The sequence below is a fragment of the Hyla sarda genome, chromosome 1 (assembly GCF_029499605.1).
Source record: "Hyla sarda isolate aHylSar1 chromosome 1, aHylSar1.hap1, whole genome shotgun sequence".
NCBI classification, from domain to species: Eukaryota; Metazoa; Chordata; class Amphibia; order Anura; family Hylidae; genus Hyla; species Hyla sarda.
The window spans coordinates 429813945-429835685 of NC_079189.1; the positions used below are offsets into that span (position 1 = coordinate 429813945).

A 21741-nucleotide genomic window follows, 5' to 3' on the forward strand; every position below is an offset into this window, starting at 1 on the left:
TAAATGATCCATCTACTATCACTGCTCCAATCCTCTTATCACAGAGTTTTGTTTATTTAACAAAGACAGGACATTTAACCCTTCCCTGAAAAGATTACACATATATTAGCATAAAGGGTTACTCCGGTGGAAAACATTTTTATTTTATTTTTTTAAATCAACTCAAGCCAGAAAGTTAAGCAGATGTGTAAATTACTTCTCTTAAAAAAATCTTAATCTTTTCAGTACTTATCAGCTGCTTTATGCTCAACAGGAAGTTCTTTTATTTTTGAATTTATTTTCTGTCTGACCACAGTGCTCTCTGCTGACACCTCTGTCTATGTCAGGAACTGTCCAGAGCAGGATAAGTTTTGCTATGGGGATTTTCTCCTGCTCTGGACAGTTCCTGACATGGACAGAGGTGTCAGCAGAGAGCACTGTAGTCAGACAGAAAATAAATTCAAAAAGAAAAGAACTGGAGCATACAGCAGCTGATACATACTGGAAGGATTAAGATTTTTTTTATAGAAGTAATTTACAAATCTGTTTAGCTTTCTGGCACAAGTTGATTTGAAAAAAAAAATAGTTTTCCACCAAAGTACCCCTTTAAGGAAAGCATAAAAGGGTTAAATGTTCTGCCTCATTGCTGAAATAAACAATAATTTATGATAAGAGGACAGATCAGGGAGAGGAAGCACTGTTTTCACTTCCCCAAATCATCATCCTTCCTGAGGAGCGTTGAGTTTACAGCTCGACTTCCCTCTCAAGAATGTAATTAACCTGTTGGGGACGAAGGGTGTATGCATACGCCCTTGCGTCCTGGTACTTAAGGACGAAGGGCGTATCCATACGCCCGTGGGAATTTCGGTCCCCGCCGTGTGCCGGGCGGGGACCGGACCGGGGTGACTGCTGATATCTATCAGCAGGCACCCCGTGCAAATCACCGTGGTCATTAGACCCCCCCATGTCGGCGATCGGCGCAAATTGCAAGTGAAGTCACACTTGCGATTTGCGCCGATTCCGGGTCATTACGGGTCTATGGTGACCCGATGACCCGGAATATAAGGGGGATCGCGGTTGTCTAAGACACCCACGACCCCCCTGAAGCGATAGGAGTGAGGTGGCATGGGTGCCACCCCTCCTATCCCTGCTATTGGTGGTCTAGACGCGACCACCAATAGCAGATCGGGGGTGGGGGGGCTTTACTTTCATTTTCCCTATTCTGCCCACCCACAATAGGCGGGCCAGAATGAGGAAAACGAAGAGGACCAGGCACCGACGTCCACTTAACCATCCGGAAGCTGCGGGCGATGGTGATCGGCAGTTGGCGATGGAGATCTGCGGGCGGCGGGCGGCAGAAGAGGACGGCTCCCTGGATGCGACGGAAGCTGGTGAGTTGCCTAGCAACATCTAGAGGACTACAGTCTGAGACCACTATAGTGGTCTCTAGACTGTAGCCCTCCAGATGTTTCAAAACTACAACTCCCAGCATGCCCAGACAGCTGTTTGCTGTGTGGGCATGCTGGGATTTGTAGTTTTGCAACATCTGGAGGTCCACAATTTGGAGATCACTGTTCAGTGGTCTCTAAATTGTAGCACTCCAGATGTTGAAAAACTGCAAATCGCAGCATGCCCCAACAGCAAACAGCTGTCTCGGCATGCTGGGAGTTGTAGTTGCTTACATCCAGCTGTTGCATAACTACATCTCCCAGCATGCCCTTCTGTGATCGGTACATGCTGGGAATTGTAGTTTTGCAACAGCTGGAGGCACACTGGTTGGAAAACCTTCAGTTAGGTTCTAACTGAAGGTTTTCCAACCAGTGTGCCTCCAGCTATTGCAAAACTACAACTCCCAGCATGTACTAACAGACCGTGCATGCTGGGAGTTGTAGTTTTGCAACAGCTGGAGGCACAGTGGTTGGAAAATACTGAGTTAGGTAACAGAACCTAACTGAAGGTTTTCCAACCAGTGTGCCTCCAGCTGTTGCAAAACTACAACTCCCAGCATGCACGGTCTGTCAGTACATGCTGGGAGTTGTAGTTTTGAAACAGCTGGAGGTTTGCCCCCCCCCCCCCCCATGTGAACGTACAGGGTACATTCACATAGGCGGTTTACAGTAAGTTTCCTGCTTTAAGTATGAGCTGCGGCAAATTTTTCACCGCAGCACAAGTTCCTAGCGGGAAACTCACCGTAACCCACCAGTGTGAATGTACCCTAAAAACATTACACTACACTAACAGATAATAAAGGGTAAAACACTACAACATACACTGTCCCCCCCCAATGAAAATGAAAAACGTATTGTACGGCAGTGTTTCCAAAACGGAGCCTCCAGCTGTTGCAAAACAACAACTCCACGCATTTCTGGACAGCCACTGACTGTCCAGGCATGCTGGGAGTTTAGCAACAGCTGGAGGCACCTGTTTGGGAATCACTGGCGTAGAATACCCCTATGTCCATCCCTATGCAATCCCTAATTTAGCACTCAAATGCGCATGGCGCTCTCTCACTTCGGAGCCCTGTCGTATTTCAAGGAAACAGTTTAGGGCCACATATGGGGTATCTCCGTACTTGGGGGAAATTGCACTACAAATTTTGGGGGGCTTTTTCTTCTTTTACCCCTTATGAAAAGGAAAAGTTAGGGTCTACACAAGCCTGTTAGTGTAAAAAAAATTTTTTTTACACTAACATGCTGATGTTGCCCTTTACTTTTTATTTTCACAAGAGGTAAATGGAAAAAAAGACCCCCAAAATTTGTAACGCAATTTCTCCTGAGTATGGAAATACCCCATATGTGGATGTAAAATGCTCTGCGTGCGCATAACAAGGCTCAAGAGTGAGAGTGCACTATGTACATTTGAGGCCTAAATTGGTGATTTGCACAGGAGCAGCTGATTTTACAGCGGTTCTGACATAAACCCCAAAAAAATTTATACCCACATGTGACCCCATTTTGGAATCTACACCCCTCACGGAATGTAACAAGGGGTACAGTGAGCCTTAACACCCCACAGGTGTCTGACAGATTTTCTGGCACCAGGTGTTCTGGCACCACGGGGGGCTTTGTAAATGCTCATGGCCCCCGACTTCCATTCCAAACAAATTATCTCTCTAAAAGCTCAATGGCGCTCCTCCTCTTCTGAGCATTGTAGTTCGCTCACAGTGCACTTGACGTCCAAACATGGGGTATTTCCATACTCAGAAGAAATGGGGTTACAAATTTTGGTGGGCTTTTTCTCCTATTACCCCTTGTAAAAAAGTAAAATTTTGGGAAAAAAACAGCATTTTAGTGAAAATTTTTTTTTTCATTTACACATCCGACTTTAACAAGAAGTTGTCAAACATCTGTGAGGTGTTAAGGCTCACCATACCCCTTGTTACATTCCTTGAGGGGTGTAGTTTCCATAACAGTGTGCGATGTGGGGGGGTTTCGCTGTCCTGGCACCATAGGGGCTTCCTAAATGGGACATGCCCCCCACAAACCATTTCAGAAAAACTCAGTCTCCAAAATCCCATTGTTGCTCCTTCCCTTCTGAGCTCTCTACTGCGCCCGCCGAACACTTGACATACACATATGAGGTATTTTCTTACTTGAGAGAAATTGGGTTACTAATTTTGAGAGGATTTTTTTCCTTTTACTCATTGTAAAAATGTAAAAACTGGATCTACATGTAAAAACATGTGAGTGTAAAAAATGAAGATTTTGAATTTTCTCCTTCACTTTGCTGCTATTCTTGTGAAACACCTAAAGGGTTAACACACTTACTCTATGTCATTTTGAATACTTTGAGGGGTGCAGTTTTTATAATGGGGTCATTTATGGGGTATTTCTAACCAGAAGATCCTTCAAATCCACTTCAAACCTAATCTGGTCCCTGGAAAATTCCTACTTTGAAAATTTTGCAAAAAATTGGAAAATTGCTGCTGAAATTTGAAGCCCTCTGATGTTTTCCGAAAGTAAAAACATGTCAACTTTATGATGGAAACATAAAGTAGACATATTGTATATGTGAATCAATATATCATTTATTTGGAATGTCAATTTTCCTTACAAGCAGAGAGCTTCAAAGTTAGAAAAATGCTAAATTTTTGCATTTTTCACCAAGAAATGATGCAAGTATTGACAAAAATTTACCACTAACATAAAGTAGAATATGTCACGAAAAAACAATCTCGGAATCAAATTTATAAGTAAAAGCATCCCAGAGTTATTAATGCTTAAAGTGACAGTGGTCAGATTTGCAAAAAATGCTCCCGTCCTTAAGGTCATAATGGGCTCCGTCCCCAAGGGGTTAATATTGCCATCTGGGTCCTGAGGTGAGATGGAGCTGCCACAAGACCAGAATTCTGTTAGTCAGAGCACTCGTGTCTGTGGTAGTGCAGGCTGCCTGCTGCTCTTCAATGTAGTGAGTGCAGGCACTGGGCAGCACCTGTCAGGGAACAGTCTGTGGCCATTTCTTTTTCTGTGTGACTGTGGGTGGCAGGCATAAGCGTTGCCAGCAACATAGAGGCAGAAGGGAGACACAAATTGTTGAACAAACATGATTAAAATTACACCTCTCCTGTCTGTTCCTATGAGGCACCCTAAGCGATCACCAATCTAGCCTACCTTAAGTGTTGGCCAGAGGCGTAGCTTGTAGCTTTGGGGGCCCCGATGCAAAATCTGCAATAGAGCCCCATATGCCAATTATTGTACTGTTCTCTTATGGGGTAGATGTGCTTTGGGGCCCCCTTAGGCACCAGAGCCCCGTGGTGACTGCTACCTCTGCTACCTGTATAGCTATGCCCCTGGACCTGGCCTTCTCCTGTGGTATGAACTGATTCTGACCAATGGAAGCACAAGACAGTGGGTTGGCAACCCCCCGTCCTGCCCACCCCTGGATGTCGTGGGGAACGTGGGGAGAAGATGGAGGCCGGTACCTGGAGGAGAAGATGCGTGGGGACCACCAATCGTCGCTAGAGACAGGCGCAGCTAGGAAAACGACGGTGGTTTAAGGAAGGGGGCAGTAAGTGATATTTACTGCTGCCCTTCCTAGTGGGTGCCAAACTGCAACTCCCAGCATAAATTTTATTTTTATTCACAAATACAATATGTCTGTTTTATGTTGGCATCATAAAATGGACATATTTTTACTTTTGAAAAAATTAGAGGGCTTCAAAGTAGAGCAGCAATTTTCAAAAATGTCATGAAAATTGCAAAATCTGAAGGGACAGATGTTACAGAACTACAACTCCCAGCATGCCTGGGCAGTCTAGGCATGCTGGGAGTTGTAGTTTTGCAACATCTGGAGGGTCACAGTTTGGAGACCACTGTTACAGTGGTGCCCAAACGGTAGCCCTCCAGATGTTGCCATGATAATACAATATGGCTATTTATTGGTTTTTCTCTCTTTTTTCTTGATCAATGCATTTGTGGAATCTCTCACAAAAGCGGTAGTAACATATATTGTTGTGTAGCCGTTTATACAATTTGGGCTACAAGTAACTTCTAGTAGGCGCCATACTCCCTTTTAGATATACGTGCAGGACAAGAGTGGGTTTATTATTGCCCCTTTTTGGATTTATTTTCTGTGCAGTAATTTTTGTTTCCACAACTCGAGTCCTGCACATATAACTATGGTTCTTTATTTAGTATTTACGTAGTATTATAGATTTTTACACTTTTGTGTTTGTTTATTATTTTCCATATAACACATATGTTGGTCATTCATAGTACACACTTTATATTTATTTATATCTTTATTTTTTGTTGTTACTCCATCACCATATACAGAAGTCCTGATACCGGTATCAGGACTCTGTGTCCATAGTCCTTTTTTTCCCTCCTTTAACTTTTATGTGTGATTCCTGCACATTAATGTATAACACCTATATTTACATCAATATTTATAACATTAATATTTTATGCTATATACAATGCTTGTCGATTTGTATAGTGTATAATGTTGCACTGAAGGTATTTAATTAAAGTGAATCCCCATCTGTGTTGTGGGAGTGTTCCATCCTTACCGGCACAGGTGTTGCCCCTGGCGGTGGGTCTATCCCTCCCCCTATATGGAGGAGATGGATTCCTGGAATTGTGTAGTGTGATTAAGGCGGCTATGTCCGCCGAAATGCGTCACTCCTTGGTCCGTGCTTTCTGTGTTTTATGTTCCTGTCGTTGATTCTACAATAAAGAGCAACATTCTTATCCGAGACCGTGGTGCTGGATATTCCTTGTTCCAGTTGTCTTGTGCGTGCAGTCCCAACGCATCCGTGCACACGAGGCAAATTGGTGAGCTGGATACTCCATTGCTGTACTAGTATACTATTTATTGTACAGTGGTCCCTCAACATACGATGGTAATTCGTTCCAAACGAGCCATCGTTTGTCGAATCCATCGTATGTTGAGGGATTCGTGCAATGTAAAGTATAGGAAGCTGTACTCACCTGTCCCCACCGCTCGAGATGGTGTCCCCGCCGCTCCCAATGGTGATCCCGGGCCTCCGCTGGGCTCTCCGCTGTCTTCTCCGGTCCTCCGCTGTCTTATCCGGTCCTCTTCTGTCTTCTCCGGTCCTCTTCTGTCTTCCGCAAGGCCTTACTGGGCCTGCGTAGCGACGTCATTACGCCGCTACGTACGCCATTCCTATTGGATGGCGTGCGCAGCAGCGTATTGACGTCATCGGAGAGGGCCGAGAAGACACCGGAAGGCCAGCGCTGGACCCGGAGGGCACCCCGGAGCATCGTGGAGGGGTAAGTAATACTTACCGCACTACACGGGGAACATTAAGCTGCTATCCGGCAGCAGCTTAAGCATTTGGCGCTGCCGGATAGCACTTAATGCGATGGCCCCGACATAAAAAAGCATCGTATGTCGATGCTGACATCGACATGCGATGGCCTCTGAGAGGCCATCGTATGTCAATTTCATCATATGTCGGGGCCATCGTAGGTCGGGGGGTCACGGTATTAGACTGGAGAGCGAATATGAGAATATGCGAATATTCCCTAATATCCTCATATTCTCGAATATCGTAACTAATATTAGATAGGTAGATAGATAGTGACGATATTTGCGAATATGACAATATTCAAAATGAAAAATCTCATAGACCCATTATCACTTCTGCATAGACCAAGAATAGACCAAGAATTAGGAGATAGATAGATGGATAGATGGATAGATAGATAATATAGATAGATAGGTAGATAGTTATCCGCATGCGTGTATTTTTGCGCAAAGTGAAAATACCTGCTAATATGTTGGATATGCGAATTTTGGGAATATAGGACAAATATTTGTCCATATATTCGCAAAATATTGCGAATTCGAATATGCCGCTCATCACTACTCCCCAGTTACAGAAATTTCTCCGCATCAGACCACAAGTAAGTATTGAGGATATGCATTAGCTAAAACTTAACCTTTCTTAGAATAAAATATATGGACCCAAGAAACACCATGTGCCACCTACACCACCAAGTATTGATGTGATTACAAAGAATGCTAAAAGGTGGAAGGGAACAACGTATGGTCCATTGTAACAGGTGGGGTATAAACTTCCCCTGTAAGGCCCTAATCTCGCCCTATTAATTCCCTTCTTGGTAAGTGTTACTTGCCCTAAAAAGGGCAGCCCCACACAGGAACCTCTCCCTATTTCCACATAAAAACAATGCCATTTTCCATTGTTTTTAGGTGGAAATAGGGAGAGGTTCCTGTGTGGGGCTGCCTTTTTTAGGGCGAGTAACACTTGCCAAGAAGGGAATTGATAGGGTGAGAGTAGGGCCTTACAGGGGAAGTTTTTACCCCCCACCTGTTACAATGTACCATACGTTGTTCCCTTCCACCTTTTGGAGGCAAGTGTTACTCGTCCTAAAAAAGGCAGCCCCACAGAGGAAACTCTCCCTATTTCCACCTAAAAACTCTGGGAAATGGCAGTGTTTTTACGTGGAAATAGGGAAAGGCTCCTGTGTGGGGCTGCCCTTTTTAGGGCGAGTAACACTTGCCAAGAAGGGAATTAATAGGGCGAGAGTAGGGCCTTACAGTTTTTACCTCAACTTGTTACAATGGACCATACATTGTTCCCTTCCACCTTTTTGAGGTCTTTGCATCACATCAATACTTGGTGGTGTAGATGGCACAAGGTGTTTTTTGCACACCTTTCCTTTTGTTTGCTTTAAAAAAAAAAAATTGTGTCCATATATTTTATCCTAAGAATAATATTAAAAGTAAAGTTTTACTTAATGCATATCCTCAATACTTGCTTGTGCACACCAACACTTTGACAAAAGACACCATTTTCTTCTGTCTACCTGCCTCAGCTACGATTCTGATCTTGACACCCCCCTGATGTCACACATCTGATGTCAAATTCTCCTTCTTTCACCTACCTTCATCATCGGGTACTTGTATTGCCACCCATCGCCCCACTCTGTCACGGGTAACTTTCAGGATTCCTGCTGCTGATGATGCCACCTCCAGATTGTGTCATTCTGCCACTATATGGTCTACTCGTGTTGCTGCCACCTCCGGGCTGTGTCATTCTGCCACCATATGTTCTATTCTTGCTGATGCCACTTCCAGGCTGTGTCATTCTGTCACCATATGTTCTCCTCTTGCTGCCGCCACCTCCAGGCTGTGTCATTCTGCCACTCTATGGTCTACTCATGCTGCCGCCTCCTCTGGGCTGTGTGATTCTGTCACTATATGGTCTCCTCATGCTTCCGCCACCTCCAGGCTGTGTCATTCAGCCACTATATGGTTTCCATATGCTTCCGCCACCTCCAATTTGTGTCAGTCTGCCACCATATGGTCTCCTATTGCTGCCGCCACCTCCAGGCTGTGTCATTCAGCCACCATATGTTCTCTTCTTGCTGCCGCAACCTCCAGGCTGTGTCATTCAGCCACTATATCGTCTCCTCATGCTGCCGCCACCTCCAGGCTGTGTCATTCATCCCCAATATGGTCTCCTCATGCTTCCACCACCTCCAGGCTGTGTCATTCAGCCCCTATATGGTCTGCTTATGCTTCTGCCACCTCCAGGCTGTGTCATTCTGACACCAAGACGTCTCCTCATGCTGCTGGAACATTGCATTAAAATTTTCATGTTCATCATCTATTTAAAATCTTCAATTTACGTTTAAAAAATTTTTTTTTAATCTTTTCAATTGGGAGGCCCTATGGTCTCGTCAGGCTGCTGCCACCTCTAGACTCTGTCATTGTGCCACTATATGATATCCTTGCTATATTGATCTTGTAGTGGTAATTAGAGATGAGCGAACTTACAGTAAATTCGATTCGTCACAAACTTCTCGGCTCGGCAGTTGATGACTTTTCCTACATAAATTAGTTCAACATTCAGGTGCTCCCGTGGGCTGGAAAAGGTGGATACAGTCCTAGGAGACTCTTTCCTAGGACTGTATCCACCTTTTCCAGCCCAGAAAACTGAACTAATTTATGCAGGAAAAGTCAGCAACCGCCGAGCTGAGAAGTTCGTGACAAATCGAATTTACTGTAAGTTCGCTCATCTCTAGTGGTAATTATACACTATTGGAGCTGGAATTACTGTGACTGTCATTTTGCTCCCATTTGATATCCTTGTTATATTGGTCTTGTAGTAGTAATTATACACTATTGGAGCTGGAATTACCGTGACTGCTGCTGCCACCTCCAGGCTATGTCATTCTGCTGCCATTTGGTCTCTACTGGCTCATGTCAGTTTTTTAGAGCTTTTCGACCCAAATAAATTCATAACAAACAAAGTTTTTTCAGAAAATTCTGCTAATAGGACAAATGAAATTTTTTATTAAATTCGATAATCGCTAGTATGTTATCTGTTATCTAGTTATCTAGTATGTTAATTTCCACAAGAATCCAAAGAAACAGGTTGGAGCGAGAATATTAAACCACAACAGATTAAATGAAAAAGTTGCATATGCAGTTTCGCTGTACCACCCGTGTTTACTTACACGTGCATGGCTTGATATTTTCGACAAGCATTTCGTACTGGCAGGATCTACCCAGTAACCCTCCCGGGTTAGGCCTGCACCACTGAGAGGAAGTATAAACTGACACACTACTCTTAAACTGTGCCACTCTGCGGCCTACATAGGCTGCTGCCACCTCCAGACTGTCATTGTGCCGCCATATGGTCTCCTCATACTGCTGCCACATCCAGGCTCTATCATAGTGCCGCCCTATGGTCTCCTCATGCTGCTGCCACGTCTAGGCTCTGTCATTGTGCTGCCATGTGAGCTCCTTGTTATATTGATCTTGTAGTCTTTGTAGTATTGTAGTATTTTTTCAAAGTAAATGTTTCAGGCACCCAGGACACTAAGTCATGAGCATAGGGGGGGGGGGGGATGCTGAGAGGCAGGGGCTGGGACAGGCAGTAGCTGTAACAGCTACAGCTTTTTCACTGCAGCAACTTATAGCAGTGTGTGCCCACTCATCCAACGGCACAGAGGCTGAATGTGCTCCTGTTCAAGTTTCTGGTGCTTCATACCCTCCCTTTTCAAGTGGACACTCAGTCATGAGCACGGGGTGCGCTGAGAGGCAGGGGCTTGGACAGGTGGTAGCTGGCCTTGTGGTGGACCGCTAGCTCATCTTTAAGATACAACACTGCAACACTGTCCTGCCTCAGCCAGTGAAAGGCTGAGCAAGCACTTTTTGCTGGGACAGTACAGGAAGGAGGTATTAAGGACCGAAACCTGGGAGCACCACTGTGGCAGTTTTTAAGGGACTGATAAAGGTAAGTATAGGCTGCTTTTTGTTTTAGGCCATCCCCAACCATATATACATTTATTAATGGACAACCCCTTTACATTTAATGGCGGGAAAGGGTGAAATATATGCCTATGTTTTTATTATTACATTTAGAAACTGTTGAATGTAACAAATATACAATACTTATTCCTGCAAATACTTCCCATTACTATACACATATGCACAATTACTTAGTAGCGTAAAGCATGCTTCATAAACACACCTGCTGTCTGTAGCCTTGAAAGAATACAATTTGGTCTGTAGAGCCACAGCATAAAGCGATAATTTATTATCTAATTTTCTTCAAGTAGATTTAGATTAGGTTAACCTGTTGACAGCTGTCATAGCAACATTTATGCCTAAGCTGGTAATAAATGTCATTGCTATTCTGATTATAACCTGATATGGTTTCAGAAGGCAAATACACAGTGCTTTCAGCAATGTTTTTTTATTGTTTTTGAAGGACATATTAAAGAGATGTTATTGATAAATTCGTATTAGCATTGGTCGAATCAGTGTTGAGATACATTTGCAGCTCACTGGAATTTTTTGAGAAAACCAGCATGTATTTCACACTGCATAATGAATAGATGAATAGAACATAATGGAATAGAAGGATGGAACAAAACTGAACACTATTAATTCTGTGCTGTTTGAACATGTCCTGTGACTTCTATTCTATGCTGCTTCTTAAGTTGAAGAGGTGCCGCAAATTAAATAGCACTCAAAGACTTTTCCTCTTGACAGTGGAGGGATACAATCCCACCACCGTCTGGAGGAAAAGCCTTGGAGTGCTATACAGTATTGGTTCGGGAAAGGCTACAGCAGACTCTGCCACCTTGTTTTTCTTGACTTACATAACCACCTCCAGTAAAAGTACCAATTTGTATGCGCCTACTGGGTCTCTGCTTTTGGTTTCTTTTGGTTTTAACAAATTAAATAGGTCTTTGAGTAGTCCACAATAACCAGTTATTTAAAATTATATAATTATATTTCGCTATCTTTTCCTCTTCTTTATAGTTATTTTAGGGACTTTTTTTTATGGAATCAGACCCCAACAAATATGTCTGTCAGGTATATAGGGGTCTATAGATCCATTTGACATGTGTACCAGAACATTTTCATACATTAATATTAAATTTACTTTGGCTGGATAGGGGATAAGTGTCTGATCACAGTGGGTCCGACCACTGGGGCCACATGATCTTCTACCTTTATGTTTAGAACTCCGGCTCTCCTAGCGTTCAGAGCTACTGTGGTCGAAATGCCCCCTCTATTTATCTCTATGGAAGAGCCGGAGATACAGTATTCATATATATATCTTGAGCTATCCAATAGAGATACAGGGAGGGGGCATTTTGACCACAGTTTCGTGGGGTGGTCAACATTAATCCAGCACAGAGCGGAGATTGCTTTGTGCATGATGATTACTGAGGTGCCGGGCAGGGGATTGCGGGGGTTCTAGGGGCCGGAGATGGAGAGGATGAGGTGGATTGGACCACAGTCAGAGGTATGATTACTGGCTGATGACGTTGGATAGTTAGAGAGAAGAACATGTAAAAGGGCTCATTTGGCACTGACACTCATTGCTGTCAGTTGTCTCCCTGATGAAGCCACAGAAGTGGTGAAGCATGTTGGGGTGTGACAGTCTGTGTTTTAAATTGCAACTCCACTACATCTGAAGTCTAATCCTAATTGTTGAAAATAAAAATAAAGAAAAAATAGCCCACTCCTGCAGTGCACAGCAAGGAGTGGGGAGCTATTTGTTGGGATCCCCCAGGAACCCCTTGTGGGATTTAGGATCGATGAATATAAGTGGTTAAGAGGGATCATTGTACCTTCTAAGCCCTTTGGACACCTAAAGCGCACAACTCAGCCTAGTACTGAGGACCGGGCACACAACCAGTACGTCATCCTACTGCTAGAATTTTTGTTAACCCACAATTATTTTTTGTTTAATTCTAAGTGCTACCACCAGCTCAGGGGTACAGCAATGGGGAGCCCAGTAGCTCCCTTATATGCTAATCTTACCCTGGGCTGGTGGGAAAGTATCGTTTCAGGTGAGGAGGAGAGCAGTTGGTACCCCCATATAATTTATTGGGGGAGGTATATTGATGAAGTGCTCGTTGTGTGGTCCGGAACTGAGGACCTTTTTGAGGGGTTTGTGCAGGATCTTAATGTGAACCCTATGGGTTTACATTTTACCTATGAAGTCCATACTGATTGTTTATCTTTTCTGGATGTCATAATCTGTAGGGGAGATGGGGGGTTTCTGGAGACGATGGCATACAGGAAACCCACGGCAACAAATAGTTTGCTCTGTTGGGATAGTTACCATCCTACTCCCTTAAAAAGGGGTATCCCAACGGAGCAGTACCAATGGGTTCGCCGAAATTGTTCATCCTTTGTCTCTTTTAAACATCAAGCACGAGATTTAGGTGAAAGGTTTATTCAGAGAGGTTATCCAAAGAAAACCCTCACAACCGCCTACAAGAGAGCACTTTCGGCAGACAGAAGAGACCTATTGACATCCAGGAATAGAACATCAGAAGATAAGATCAGACTCATTGGTATGTTTGACAATCAAGTAGAACGAATACAGCCAATTTTGAGACGCCACTGGCCTATTTTATTGTGCGACAAAGATCTTATAGATGTGTTACCAAAAAACCCATCTATTACATTTAGGAAGGGAAGATCTTTAAGAGATAGACTTGTACATAGTCATTTCATAGGTGAGAGGAGGGAAGATACGTGGCTGGAGAGACGCCCTCCAGGCACGTTCAGATGTGGACGATGCAAAGCATGCCCCAATGTACAGCAAACAAAAACTTTTGAAAGCAATGTCACCAATCGGGTGTATGACATCCGGGACTTCCCAAATTGCGAGACCGATGGTGTCATATACCTCTGTACGTGTAGTTGTCCACTACAATATGTAGGGAAAACTAAGAGAGCCTTCAAAAGGAGAATACGGGAGCATATTGGGGACGTTAGAAATAGGAGAGAAACTCCCCTTGCACAATATGTGTTACAATACCATGATGGTGACTGTGGGGAGATCATGTTTGTTGTGGTAGAAGTAGTCCGAAAATCACCACGAGGTGGTAAGTGGGATAGGAGGATTTTACAAAAGGAAGCGGAGTGGATCCATCGTTTAAAAACCACTACCCCTCTGGGAATAAATGAGTGTCTAACATTTGGATGTTTCTCCCCCCCCCCCCTCCCTCTTTGGTGTCCAGTTCAATTTGTAGTTTTCCTTTCACTCACAGTAGTGTAACTGGCCCCTTACATGATGGGGAATACACCTATCATGTTTTGGCCCACACTATATTTCCCATTTCTTCGGAAATTTGGCAGTGAACTTTTTTTATCGGCCCTATAGGGCATAAAGATTTGCTCACAATCTTAGTGATTGGGATAAGTGATGCCCCAATGGACAAACTGATATGAATTAGATATGCAAATAGAAATTTTGAAGTGTTTCTTTGTTGGTACTGTGATTATGGAATATGTATATAGGAGCTATATTGCCATATATTAATTGGTATTAGTGGGATTTATGCACATTATTTTGGGTTTATGATGAGAATAGCGTAAATATGGTGAATGGTGTAGATATTTATCTATAGCTTTGTTGTAGGCACTCTATCCTTATCATCTCAATATTGGGAGTATTATGTAACTGTAATTCATGTTGTTATGTATTTGAGGACGTCTCTTAAATATGTGTATTTGAGGACCTCTGTATCTTAGGATCTATTTCAAATATGTATATTTTTGTAACTAAAGATGGATTGTATCTTTGATATTCATATACATATATAATTTGTATTTTGTAATTATAATATAACTATACAATTTACATCTAGTATGGGATATATATTACTATATCTATGTATTGTTCTGACCAATTCTATCTATGTGGTTACATGGAGTTATATAATACTTACCCATGCATACATCATACTTTATAAATAATGTGCAATGTAGATTCCTTTTTTACACATACTATACTATTTTTAATTTGCTAATTATTATGGCATTCATAACATACTCTGCTATATATATACATACTATTCCTAATCTGTCAATTATCATAGCGCCTGTAACATACTCTACTAGTAAATGAATTCATTTAATGGAACGCTTACAATCTGAGGGTGGAACGCAGTTTCCGCTATAGAAATGAGTTGGGGAACGCACCAGGAACAGGGAGGTGGAACGCATATGTCATCTTCCTCCCTAGGTACACATATATGCATGCGCGATATGTTTGATGCAGGTAGTGTCTGCTCCGGCGCGCACTTTGAATATCAGAAGGAGTATATAAGGTCGCAATTATACCTAGTACAGTACCACACTTTGCGTACCGGGAGGTGGTCATATGTGACGGCGGTCGAATTACTAGGTGAGCACTAGTAGGTTTATATGTATTTTTGTTTTGTGGCATATAGTGTTAGTTGTGTTTATGGGACCTTAGTTTTATATATATATATATATATATATATATATATATATATATATATATATATATATATAATTACTTGTAGAATCTGTGTGGAACTGTTATTGGTGGCCATAGTGGTGGATCCTTTGGAGGGATCCTTGGACTGTTTCCTCCGATTACTATTTTAGGGTAAGAGGCCTTATTATTTATTTATTTATTTATTAGATTTATATATTTTTTATCAGTTGTTAAGTGGCTATATATCTTTAACACAGAATCATTGATACCGTGTTGTGATTCAACTTGTGATCCCTTATGTAATATACCGTACATACTATCTCTAGTGATCCCGACTTACAAATTTATTATATGTGAGTAATTTACTCTGGTTATTGCTTTTCTTTTCTAACGTCATTAGGGTTGATTAATAATTTTTTAATGTGTATTATCCTGGTTTTAGTGACCTGGTGGCGATTTGATCGGTATATCTATATTTGAATTGATGGTATCTATTGTCTCCTTACCATAAGGGATTGATATTTGAGGTATATTATCAGGCCCTAAACTACATCTTCCCTCTCTTTATTTGGTGATGGTTGATATCTTTGTTTGAGAATTAATAGGTACTGTTTTCATAGATTCTTTATAGATTCTTTTTTCCTGTGAGGTGGAGGATTTTTACATCAATATCCCTCTCAATTGTGCATCTATAAAAGAATCATATCCAGGGAAGTGGGACCACTTTATTACATTAAGGTATTAACATATATATATATATATATATATATATATATATATATATATGTATATATATATATATATATATATATATATATATATATATATATATATACATATATATATATATATATTTATATGACTCCATTCCCTCTATGATACCTGGTCATTGTCTTCTGTTTTTTGTTCTATTTGTGTATATGTTATATTTGATGCAATGCTTTATGTTTATGCTTATTGTACTGTTAGTCACTTTCTTTTTGTCTTCAGGCCGAAAGATCTATTGAATCAACATTGAGAGACAACTTGGACCATAATCCTTTGAAAAATCAATGTATTGTATTGTCTAGTCCAACTCTATGTGCTTTTTGTCATTGTGCTTTATCTATGCTTACATTTTGTGCCGCCACAACTGCTTGTCCTCCTTTTCCATAGTGGAAGTGAGTGATATATACCTTGTAACTACTGTAGACCGTCTAAGTACATATATACATTTTTCTTGTTTAACCCCTGATGAACCGTGTTATATATTTGAATACGGGGAAACGCGTTGGGTATAGATGTATATATAGGGATTGACCTTACCAGTATCTTTAGTGTTGTTTGTAACCGGTACTTATTTTTAATTTTAGTGTCTGTGTTTTTGCATTTTTGTAATAAAAGATACATTTTAGCTATTTTGTTTCTTTGAATTTCTAGTACTGAGGACCACCTAAGAATTCAAGGCTTACATAGCCCTATAGCCAGATCCGATAACTGGGTTGTCCCATCCTTGACCTATAGTTCATTCACTGACACCATGATGTTAGTGGAGTTGTGTTTTTAAATACTTTTGTTCCTCACACATATTACTTATTTTAATAAAGGTTAAGTTTTATATATTATATATTTGTGTGACATATGTAATTGAGAGACTGCTTAACCCCCTAGGGTTAATTTGTTGTAATTTGGATTACCTCAACATATGTAATTGGGCCATAAGGTAGTAGTTTAGTTCTAGGGGCCAGACCCCCCACCATCAGCCTACTTCAAAGTCATTAAAGGGATACTCTGGCCCTAGACATCTTATTTGATCTGCATGCAGCACCCGGCGTTCTGAACATTATGTTCCAAACGCTTGGTGTGGGTGGCCGTGGTGGTGGCATCATGTCACGCCCCCTCATGATCTCACTTCACACCCTCCATTCATGTCTATAGGAGGGGGCGTGGTGGCCATCTTGCACTGAGATCGCGGGGATCCCAGAGGCCGGACGCCCGCATAAGATGTCTAGGTGTGGAGTACCCCATTAACAACACCCTCCCTGTCTGCAGTCTGACTTCACAAAAACACCAAAGGGGTACGCTGATTGGCCAAAGAAGATACACATGACAATATCACCGCCCATCTGAAAAGCTAATCGATTAAATCTGTATGCAATTTCATTATGTTCAGTAGTAATGTAACAAAAAAATGCATATTTGTTACTATACAGTTTGAGTTTACATTGTTTTAGTCTTCTGCATCAGCCAGATTTTTATCATTTCGCTCTTCTTCACATTGTTCATAGTGTATTCCAATTATCTGTTTGTCCGATCATATGATTTTTTTTCTGTACTTTTTCAATCGATCCAAATGAACAAAAACTATGAAAAATGTATTTGCCAAACAAATTGAACATGTCTAATTGATACGGATTCCAATAGTTAGTTATCTGCTTTTTGAGTTGCTCCATACAGATTAAACTCAATTAGCTGCTAGTTACTATAGCACCTTGTTCACTTTCACTGGCTTTATCTATTGCAAAGCAATAGACACATTCTCATATAGCACATTATATATGTTAACAGGGAATCTTTGGAGCTTGACTACAAGCAAGTTCTCGTATCCTTTTCTAAAGACTAAAATAAAATGCCAGATCCTTCAGACTTCCTTTTATCGATCTATCTCAATCAACTGTCTGAGAGAGCCATTTAATCTGCATGTCATTCTGAGCCGATAGCCCTGACACATAGATTTGATGAGATAGTCCGTCTATGGAAAGAGATAATCTACTGTTTAATTGTTTTAATGTGAGATCATCAAATAGTCTGCCAAAGAATCTGTCTGACCTTTCCTTCCTTCTCTTAAAATTCACATTTTGTTTTTTTGTCAAAGATACTGACTCAAACATACTGTGCTTTTGCTTCGTACATTACATCTGGTTATTATAATAGGTGAGCATATTTCTGGTAGAAAATAATGAGGCCAAATGGGAATGGAAAAACCCTTAAAAAAGGAAATGAAAATGGTATTTGCTGCAAAAGTTTCAATTAGGCTAGTAGTAATATCAAAGGCCTGTTGCTTCACAGTACTACTGTGTCAACTGGTGAAGTGTCCACCAATATAAATATAAAATCAAAACACATAACTTCATTATCCATTTGGCTGCTTCCAAAATACAAAGCTCTTCAACTAAATAAAAACATCATTATTAAATAAAAATGGAACTTTATTACAGAACTGTATTATAGAATGTTTTGTCATTGCTCATTGTCAATGCTTCAAAAGTGTAGAATCACTTGCTTACACTCTTAAAATCAGGCAGTCTCTTGTCTGAAGAAGTTTATTTAGCTGGGGATCAGTTGGACTGGAGTTGGGTTTCCATCAGAGGAAATAATTATTGGGGTCAACCCAACCTTTACCTCCTTCCTCCTCTGTTACAGAGTATATAAATTTATGTTTTGCACCAACCTCCCTAATATATATACATATATATATAATATATATATATATATATATATATATATATATATATATATTTATTTATAAGGGACGAGTATTTTCCTCAAGGAGAGGCACCACTTCCGGTGTAAAACAGAGATTCAAAAAGGCCATTAGCACTCCATGGGCTTTCTGGGTAAGAAGTATGCAAAGTTTCTCATCACACCATCATATAAGTTGGGTGGCCTCTGATCAGCTCTGGCTCTGCTACAGCTCTGGCTCTGCTACAGGTCTCTCATCCTCAGCCAAGCCAGAACACACTGCTCTGTACTGACGAGGGGCAAGCACCCCGAAACAGCTGTCTGCAGATGGGCCATCTTCCCTTCTGGGGAGAACTCTGACTTGGCTTAAATCCCAATCAGCTTCTGAAACTTTGTAACCAGAGCCAGAGCTGATCAGAGGGCATGCTACCTTATTTGGTGGTGTAATGAGAAACTTTGCATACATATATATATATATATATATATATATATATATATATATATATATAGACATATATATATATATATATATATATATATATATATATATATAGACATATATATATATATATCTATATATATATATATATATATATATATATATATATATATATATATATGACAATGTGGGAGATTTATGAAAACCTGGACAAACAAAATGTGAACTAGTTGCCCATAGCAACCAATCAAATGACTTCTTTCTTTTTGAAGAGACCTGTTTAAAAATTCAAGAAGTGATCTGATTGGTTACTAGGAGCAACTGGACAACTTTACCTCTTGAGTTTCTAACTCAATCTCACTCAATGGCCCTCATTTACTAAGAAAATCGGGTTGTAAGTCTATGTTGCTTTCTTACCCGACTGCATTTTTCCCCTGGTAATTATTATTATGTCGCATCCTGTTTGTCGCACGTGGGTTTTGTTGGTTTTGGTTTCCAACTCCTCTGAGCTGTCGGGAAAAAATCCACAACAATTCAAAAAATTCGGGTTGTAAACCTTTATAAATACGTGGGAAAGCTCAGAAATGTCGGGTTACGCCCCTTTTTCGGGTTTGGGAGAATCCACATCGGGTCTGTCGGGAAAAAATGTCGCATCGTGTCGCAGACTGGCGCATGATGTCTGCGACATGGCGCAGACAAAGATGCGACAAAAAAAAACGACAAAAGAGGTCGTGTTTAGAATAGTAAATGAGGGCCAATATCTTTAAAAGACAATTTTCTATGTATGATAAAATGCTGTGTACTGTGTGTCTAAATAAAAGTCATACAGTTACCAAATAACGCCAGCACAAGGAACAAATATTATCACTGTACGGTTACTGAACAATGCTATGCTAAGTAACTGTGTAACTGGTGTCTGGTGAAAATATGTATTTTTTACATATGCATCTTGTGATGCATGTAGTGTATTCGTATTTCAGGCTGCGCAAAATCCACAAAGTTTGCTGCGTAGTGGGAAATCTGCTGTATAATCTTCTATGAGCAGACACACAGGGCTACAGATGGCAGCCCTGTGTGTGCAGTGTGGTTTGGAGGGGGACCAGCGCGCGAATGTGACTGTGAAATATGGGCCCGCATCCATATCTCAGTGCCAACTGTGCTTGCTCATGGGAGAATATAAAGCAGATTTCCCTCTGCACAGCGGACTTTGTGCAGCATAAAATATGGTGTGTATATGCAATATGTGACCCTACCCTTAACCTGTAAGGTACAAAATTCCATATCCAGAGAATACTGTGTTCTAAAGAAGAAAAATGTAGGGTATACAATTAAACATAATATTATCCTTCTACATTACAAAATACTTTTTGTAACCAAATATTTTTGGATGAATATGTACTTTAATAATTAATACTTAAATAAAATTGTTTTTGAGATACTGTTGCAAAGTCCTGTTTAGAAAGCAAGGTTATTTTATTTTTTGGTTCTTCACTACTATTGAATCTGCTCTATAGTCAGATAAGGTAGAAAAAGCTTCTTGTAAAATTTCTATTAGCACAAGCTCAAAATTAATGTGGGAAATCACTTTCATGGTTCCTCATAATTTAATGACAGCGACCTTCTCCTTACCTTTATAGTAAGTCATTCAGTCTGCCTATATCTCAGGAATGAAAGATGCCTTGGACTCTTTGCAATAGGTTGATATTAATGTCTTACTAATGCAAGCGCAAAGAAAATTAGAACCTTGTAGTGATATTTGAACTGAAACCCACCTGTTCTAGCATATATGTTATTTTTGTTTATTACACTTTCTACCAGTTGTAACATACAGACTTTCACAGAACAAGATATCAGTCTAACTGTATAGGGTGATCTCTATCTACTCAATTAATCTTGCCCTATTAGCTAATGGAGTATAACACAGTACACACATCCCATAAGCACAACAACCTTCCAAGTTCTAGACCAATGGTCTCCAAACTGTGACCCTCCTTAGGTTGCAAAACAAATACAAATCTAAACCTAGAAATGAGTCGGCAATTAAACGAGAACGTACAGACTTTACCAAGATTTTACTAAATGAGAGAAACAATAAAGCTGTCAAGTGGAACTGATTTATTAATATGTAAATCCCACATGGAGTGTGACAAAAGAATGTTGGTCGTTTTTACAGGTATCTAAAATTTGGTGCGAGTATAAAACAAAATAGGAAAAATATAAAAGGAAAACATATGGGTAGACGAGGGAGAACATCAAAGTGTCCAGATTGGAAAAAGAAAATGCACAACAAAATAAGTGGAAAACAAATGGGTGGAAACAGTCAACTGGCCCAGATTGATTAACTGGAGAATCGAAACCTGTTCAGTTTGCCTGATGCAACTAATCACAGCTCAGCGTTAATATCTTATACTGTTCTAGTAACCTAAAAGCTAAACTGTGATTGGTTGCTGTTTCAAAAGTTTTTACACATGTGAGTCTTAGTGCTGACCCACAGAATAAAGAAAAATTTTTTACCGTAAAGTGTACAGTGTGAAAACGAAACCCTCCAAAATTTGCAAAATTGTGGTTTTCATTTACATTTTCTCCCCAAAAAATAATTTTTTGGGTTCGCCGTACATTTTATGGTAAAATGAGTGGTGTAACTACAAAGTACAATTGGTCATACAAA

The 21741-nt window shown here is 40.7% G+C and overlaps 1 long non-coding RNA gene across 1 annotated transcript; it reads left to right on the forward strand.

The window, feature by feature from the left end:
• Positions 1 to 15326: 15326 nt before the first annotated feature.
• LOC130309220 (uncharacterized) lies at positions 15327 to 16316 on the forward strand. The gene is made up of 3 exons (XR_008857921.1): positions 15327 to 15364; positions 15814 to 15931; positions 16184 to 16316. It is a non-coding gene; the product is annotated as an uncharacterized LOC130309220 (long non-coding RNA).
• The last annotated feature ends 5425 nt before the right edge of the window (positions 16317 to 21741 follow it).